The 7,797-nt window shown below is 40.1% G+C and overlaps 1 non-coding gene across 1 annotated transcript; it reads left to right on the forward strand.

Annotated features, from left to right (window-relative positions):
* The first annotated feature begins 413 nt into the window (after positions 1–413).
* Positions 414–519, forward strand: LOC120084255 (small nucleolar RNA R71). The gene has a single exon (XR_005483620.1). It is a non-coding gene; the product is annotated as a small nucleolar RNA R71 (small nucleolar RNA).
* Positions 520–7,797: the final 7,278 nt, after the last annotated feature.

Raw genomic sequence — 7,797 nt, forward strand, 5'->3', positions numbered from 1 at the left:
TGGAAAAAGGATTATTCTTCACGAAATAAATAAACTGTGGGTTCCTCGGACACTCTTCCATTGGATGGCCTTCTCCACAAGTGGCACAACTTGCGCTCATTTGATCGATTGTGTTTACCTGCCCCCTATGCGTTTCTGGGCTACTAATTGCGATTCCTTGTATCAAATTCATCATCACATTCATTTGGTTTTGTAGAGATGTAATGGTCCTATTGCTTGCGTCACTGTCATTAATTCTTAGTCGTTGATCACTTTCTCTTCAGTCTTCATGATTCTTTGAAATGTGATCAAGTATATTCTTAGCCTCGTCGTAAGTTTTGTCGAGCAGACCTCCGACTACTACCGCATTGGCAGCCGTTTGCGATGCAGGGTTCAAACCGCGGTAAAAAATTTTCATTTGGAGGCAATCGGGTAAGCCATTTTGCGGACAATCTCGCACAATCTTTTAAACCTCGCCCAGGCATCACTGAGCGATTCATCGATATCTTGTTCAAAATTAGTGATCAGCTTCCTTCGTCTTGCGTTCTCTGTCAGAGGGAAGTACTTCTTCATGAACTTTTCAATTATCTATTCCCACGATGTAATCTCCCCTGGCTCGAGAGAATAAGTCCATTTTCGTGCTTGGTAACACAATGAAAATAGGAATAGTGTTAGTCGAACCTCCTCAGAGGAGATGTTTGGGAACACAAATGTATTGCAGATTTTAATAAAACTTCAGAGGTGGGCGTGCGGATCTCGCCACGCCTACCGCCAAACTGTCTGGTAGTTTGAATCATCTGTAGCATCGTCAGCTTCATCTCGAACCTCGATCCGTCTAAGGCTGGCCTTATGATTCCTTGTGAGAAATTGTAAAGGTTGGGCGACGCATAGTCCCAGATGGGCCTATTGCGGTCGTTTGCCAAGAGAATGGGGTTCACCATGATATTATTTGCATTTTTTGCTCTGTCTTTCGGTTGCACCGCCATGTTGGGATTTCTCTCTTGTTGTTGATCTAGGTGGTTGTCTCTTCTTCTTCTTCGGAAAGTTCTCTCAATCTCTGGGTCGTAATCAGGCAGGAACTTGTCCTTCACTCATACGACGCCCGCTTTTTCCCTTATCAAAGGAGAGGCAGTGCATAGAGATGGAAAGCTGCAAAGAAAATAAAAAAGTTACCGTTAACACAATATGTACTGCCGTAGTCCCCGAGAATGGCACCAAAAACTTGATGCATTCGTCAATATGATGAAATAATGGTGTATATTACGATGGTGATGTATGCGTTGTGCATGCAAGTTTTCCTAGTAAAATCCAAGTATAAATCTCATTAGGTTGCCTGGTAAGCCCAGGGTCGAACACAGGGACTATGGAGACAATATGCGATGGTGATTTTAGATTTCTTTGCGGTGACAACCAAAATAATAAGTTGGTTGGTATGTTTTTTTTTAAATATAAGTCCTATACGGCGAAATTGAGAAAAGAGTTAATAACAGTAGAAGTTATAATGAGTATGCAGGGAACGGGTTGAGAAGGGATTTAACTAACACTTTCTAAGATTGCGTTTAAGTTATGCGATCATGCTACACACATACAACAGCAGGTCATCTCTCAATGAAATTGCTATAGCTCCTAATTTTAGGACGCATGTGATGATGTCTATAGGACTTATGTCTAAGCCTCTATTCTTGTCTATGCGTGAATGACACATACATATACAAGGCGACCGCATACTATCATATCCTATTTATAGGGTGCAAGCGATGCATGTTAGCAAACAGATCTTATCTCTAAGTTTTTATCTCTTGCTTATGCGGTTCTAATTTGACTTTCTCAAGCCTAGATTCTAACCTAGCTCTCTCAAGTCTAGGTTCTTTCTTTAGACTCTCTCTCAAGTAGCTCTAAAGGGTAATGGACGCATACATAAGACAAGATGATCGCATAAAATGAAGATCTTAGGTCATGCTAGCTAAGTGCTTCTCAACTCATTCGGAAGCTTAGTTACTCATGCATAATGTAAAGAGAGTGAACAGATGTAGAGATGAAAATTCCATTTTATAAATAAACTCAGAATACAAAATGACAATGTAAAGTAGGGATAGTGAGCCTGGTAGCAATGTCTTGCTTCCCAAGGATTTTACACTATGATTTTCTCTCCTTCTGCCTAAAAGAATGTTCTTGCTTTCGCAAAGACCCTCTCTCCATTCTCAACCCTTTCCAGCACTCTCTCGAGCTATCTAGGAATGATCTTCTGGCGTCTTATCTCTTCGCTCGCCTCTGGCTTCTAAGTATAAAAATTACTAACTACGGCTATCTTTTATCTCTATGTATATGGCGAGAAAGAACTCCAGAATTCTGGACTGCTCAACTCCATATAGAGCTTCAAGGTGAAGGGCTTTTCTCTCAAATGATTTCACTAATGGGATGTCAATAAATCTCTGTCTGATGCACCAATTAATTGTCACCGAAAAGTTGATTGTACTTGCTACAGTGTTGTTGTTAACGGTTTATCAACTAATTTCGGATTCGACCGTTATCAGCTTTCTGTCGTGATTTATTAAGCTTTCATCTTGATGCATTGTCTCTATGTGGCCACCTTCTTGAGCAGATCTTCGCAAACGCATACGATCGCATAACTTTGCGGTCGCAATCTTCTAATGCGTTCGGACGCTGAATTCCTTGTATCGCAATTCTTCCTTGTGCCAACACATTTTCCTACACAAAATATGTAAATTAGCTGTTTTAATGTGATGGGCGCATGCGATCGAAATGTTCTCAACTTAATACTCTTGGACATGAATTTTCATATTTTTACCGTCCCAATCCTACATTGTTTTATATCTTTGTGTTGTAATAACGTGCATTTCTGCCCGTTATCACATATCAACACAAGTGATGACCTTATTTTTTATGTTTCTATTTTAAGCACATACACTACGATATAAGTTGCGATGATATGCGATACTACTTCTAGATTATGCGTTATTAATGGAATGCTTGTAGTATGCTATGCATTGTCACAAGTTTCCTTGCGTTAAAATCAAGTATAATTTCACCGTAAGTTTCTCGAAGTGATCTGAGGTCGAACACAGGGATTTTTTTAGGTTAATTGTATTACATTTGTGATATATGTGACCAGGGGTTTTTCAATTAATAAAATATTGGTTTATACAGGTATTTAAAGTTTTTGGTAAAGTAAAATATACGGTAATAAAATAAAATGCGATAAAAGTAAACCTAAGCTAATATGATACAAGATATAGGTTACATGATACATGATACTGAGTTTGAGAATGACTGTGAAGATTATACAAAGAATCGTGTTATGCGGTGGCAAGGCTTTATATACGAAGCAAAAAGAGAAAAGATAATTAGTACAAACATCGCAAGTTCAATAATTGCGTTAAAGATACAACTACGGTTCAGCTTTCCCTTGGCGTCCACCTCTTGATGATCGGCCGTGTTCCCACGCCTCTGTGGTGAAACAGGGATGAACGTAATGAACGCAAGGTTGCTTCCATCTTTGGAAATACTTCTCGCTTTAGTTAACGCATTCTTCTAACCTTCTCTCGACAGATCAGAATGGCATCTTCACTTTTGCTCTCACAGGTGAAGATGCCGTCTAGCATGCTATATCTAAACATATTTATTTCTTTAGCAAAAATTAATTTACTTATTTCTTATTACTAAGGGATTAAGAAAACATCGTGGAGAAAGCGATTAATTGAGGAACAAAAGTAGACAGAAATATGGAGATGAAAATGAATTATAGCGTCTGATACATGGTGAGAATGATTTAAACTAAGAAGATGAGATACAATTGATGATAGAGATTGAAACAAATACATAAGAGTGGCAACGTCTTGACATAGATCTGGATGGAGAAATCGCTTGCCGGCATATGGAGTGAATGGAAGGATGAGCGTCCCTCTCAGGCTTGTTCACCGGTAGAGTTAATCTAGGTATAGAGCTTCACGGCGGGGATTTGGAATGATTCGCCCTGAGACTCACCTCTCGGCCTTGCCTTTTTTCTTCCCGGATCTTCTCCGATCAACACTTAAATCAGCCTCTCTCTCAATATAAAAATATCAAAATAGCGCCGTATCAAGTATATTTTTTCAGTGAATTATTTGAGGGTATTTATAGATGAATGCTCTGACTCTCTACCGTGTGGTCCCCACTTTATTGTTATGGAAATTTTGAAAATGATGGAATAAATATTCCTTCTATTATGAAATCAATCCGTCGAAAATGCACAACGGTTAGTTGTACACATGTCAAAATCCTCCGCGATTGCGTTGCTCATTTGCATCTTTTGATCGTGTGCTCGCATGCGGTGTTGTTTTTTATTACCACATGCGGTTGAAGTTGCGTTGATTGCAAAGCTCTTGATCGATTGTCGCATGCGTCGTCATTGCGTTGATCGTCTATTCATTCCTGAATGATTGGCGCAATCGACGTAGATGCGCTGTTCTTTTTATCTTGAGCCATGAACGCATGCGGTGACTTGATTTCCTGCAAAACAGACTTGAAATATTCTTTTCTATCATCGCCATGGTGTCAGTGGGTGTATTGATGACAATTTATAATTCTTGCATTTCTCAGCTAATTTCTCTACAATTGACGCAACTTTCCTTTCGTTTGGCCGCAATATATAAATAAGGCAGTATAAATAACTTATATTTCTACAAGTTATCAGCAAGGACTGCTTGTTTCTTCTTCAATATGGATTTTTCAAGTACATGGAGGTTTTCTTTTCTTTTCTTGATCCTCTGGGATCTTGATCGCCTCAATCCTCTTCTTCCCATTGATCCCCATCGTGATCTCTCATTTATGCACATCAATTTGAGCACGACTAGTAGATAGAAATGGTCGTCCCAAGATGATGGGCACATCTTCGTCCGCCTCATGATCTAGAATGATGAAGTCTGCCAATAGAATGAATTTATCAATTATGACCAAGACATCCTTCAACTCTCCCTTAGGGTGTACTAGGGACCTGTCTGCAAGTTGAAGAGTCTCCGTCATGGACGTCAGTTTTCCCACATTCAATTGTTTGAAAATTGAAAAAGGCATTAAATTTATACTCGCCCCAAGATCGCATAGTGCTTGACCGATGTAGACCTCTCCAATTGAGCAGGGTATCGTGAAGCTTCCTAGGTCGCGCATCTTTGTGGGATTATAGTGTTAGATCTTTGCGTTACTGCCACCGTAGAGATCTTTCCTTCATCATTCTGTTTCTTTTTCAATCTTTGCGGGAATGGTGGTAGTTGTACCTTCCTTGTTTCGTGTTCTAGAGGCTTGGAGGTGGATGCAACTTCCGATTTTATCGTCTCGGGCTCTTCTGATTCATCTTGTGTCAGCGGGTTCTTGGATTCCATCACATTCGGATTGGTCCTGCTAGGCTCTTTCCTTTCTTCCGTTGTCATCTTTCCATTTAGCAAGGAGACTATCAAGCATTGTTCTTTCCCTGTATTCCCCAGGTTGCGAGGGAGCTCAGTTGAGCTCAACAGTGTCCCTTGCGGTCTATTTTATAGCTCTCCCGCAATTTGTCCTAATTGGATTTCGAGATTGCAAATGGAGGTCACTTGGTTCTAGAGGACCGTCTCATTATTTTCAATCTATTGTTTTAGTAGGTTCTCCAGAGAGGATGATGGCGATGGTGCTTGTGAGCTTCTGGCTTGATGTTGCGATTGACCGTTCGTTCGCTGGAAAAATTCTGGCGGTCCTTTTTTTTGTGCAATAGGTTGATAACTCTGTTGCTGGTTATTTTTCCAAGAACAATTGGGTAGGTCCTCCACCCGGGGTTGTATGTATTAGAGAAAGGATTGTTCTTTACAAAGTATACTGATTGCAGGTTCCTTGGACATTCTTCAATCGGAAGCGATTCTCCACAAGTAGCACAACTCATGTTTGTCTGTTCAATTGCGTTGACCTGCCCTCTTTGCATTCCAGGGTTGTTGATTGTGATGCCCTATAATAGATTAATCATCGCATTCATTTTATTCTGTAGAGATGCGATGGCCCCATTGTTTGCATTACCTTCTCGAAATTTTATTCGTTGATCGTTTTCCTGCCAATCTTCATGATTCTTTGATATGCGATCAAGAATATTTTTCGCCTCATCATAAGTTTTGTCAAGTAGACCATCAGTTACTGCCGCATTGGAAGCTATCTGTGATGCAGAATTCAATCCGTGATAAAATATCTCCAACTGGAGACAGTCTGGTAATTCGCTGTATGGACAATCTCGCACTAATCTCTTAAACCCCGCTCATGCTTCACTGAGCGATTCTTCTATTTCCTGTTCAAAATTTGTAATTAACTTTCTTCTTCTTGCATTCTTGGTAGGAGGGAAGTATTTCATCATGAACTTCTCTACAACTTGTTCCAACGAATTTATCTCCCCTTGTTCGAGAGAATATGCCCATTTCCTTGCTTGATCGCATAATGAAAATAGGAAAAGCATGAGTCGAACTTCTTCAACGAAAATGTTTGGGAACACAAAAGTGTTACAGATTTTAGTGAAACTCCAGAGATGGGCGTGCGGATCCTCGCCACGCCTTCCACCAAACTGTCAGGCTATCGGGATCATCTGTAACATAACCAGCTTCATCTCAAACCTCGATCCGTCCAAAGCTGGCCTCATGATTCCTAGGAAGAAATCATACAGGTTAGGTGACGCATAGTCCCAGATGGGTCTATTGCGATCGTTCACTAGAAGAATGGAGTTTTCCATGATGTTGTTTGCGTTTGTGGCTCTTTCTTTCAGTTGTTTTGCCATTCTTGGAGTTCTTTCTTGTTATTGTCGGTAGTTGTTCCTCTGTCTTCTTCGGAACGTTCTTTCGATCTCTGGGTCGTAGTTGGGCTCAGGAGCGTGTCCTTCGCTCATGCGACGCCTGCTTCTTCCCTTAACAAAGGAATGGTAGTGCACAGATGTCAAAAGCTACAAAGAAAATCAAAAAGGTTTATTGTTAGCGCAATATGTACTGCCGTAGTCCTCGACAACGACGCAAAAAACTTAATGCGTTGTGACTTGTGATGCAATTATGATGTGAGTTTGCGGTGATGTGTTATGTGTTGCACATGCAAGTTTTCCTAATAAGACCCAAGTATAAGCCTCACTAGGTTTCCTACTTTGATGCTTCGATTAATGGTCACCGAAAGTTGAGTGTACTTGCTACAGTATGGCTTTAACGGCTTGTCAACTAAATTCGGATTCGACCGTCATCATCTTTCTGTCCCATCATGATTTATTATGCTGTCACCTTGATGTGCAGTCTTTATATGGCCACCTTCTTAAGTAACCTCTCAAGATCGCATATGATCGCATGACTTTACGATCGCAATCTTTCAAGCGCGTGGACGCCTAATTCCTTGGATCGCAATTTTACTTGCACCAACGCATCTTTCCTACACAAAATAAGTAAATTAACTGCTTTTATGCGATGGGCACATGCGATCGCAATTTCTTCAGTTTCACGCTTTTGGACATGATATTGTTTATTTTTACCGTAGTATTCTCTCATTGTTTACTTATTTGCATTGTAATAACGTGTATTTCTACCCGTTATCACACCCTCAAATTTAAAACAATGGTTGTTCTCAAGCATAAACTAAAGATTTTCTTTAAAGAGTCAAACGCCTTTACCCAGGTGCCTTATTCAAATTTCATGAACCCACCTTCTTAATTTCTATCCTGATCCCTTCCTAAAATATTTCTAATTTTTAGGGACCACAAGTTTAACCTTAAAAAAAACTTTACTCGTTTCCAGGACATCGCATGATTTATTTCATAACTTTCTCCAACCGGGGTGTTTCCCA

This window comes from Benincasa hispida, chromosome 8, assembly GCF_027475165.1.
Source record: "Benincasa hispida cultivar pf3 chromosome 8, pf3_genome.v1.1, whole genome shotgun sequence".
In the NCBI taxonomy this organism is placed as follows: Eukaryota; Viridiplantae; Streptophyta; class Magnoliopsida; order Cucurbitales; family Cucurbitaceae; genus Benincasa; species Benincasa hispida.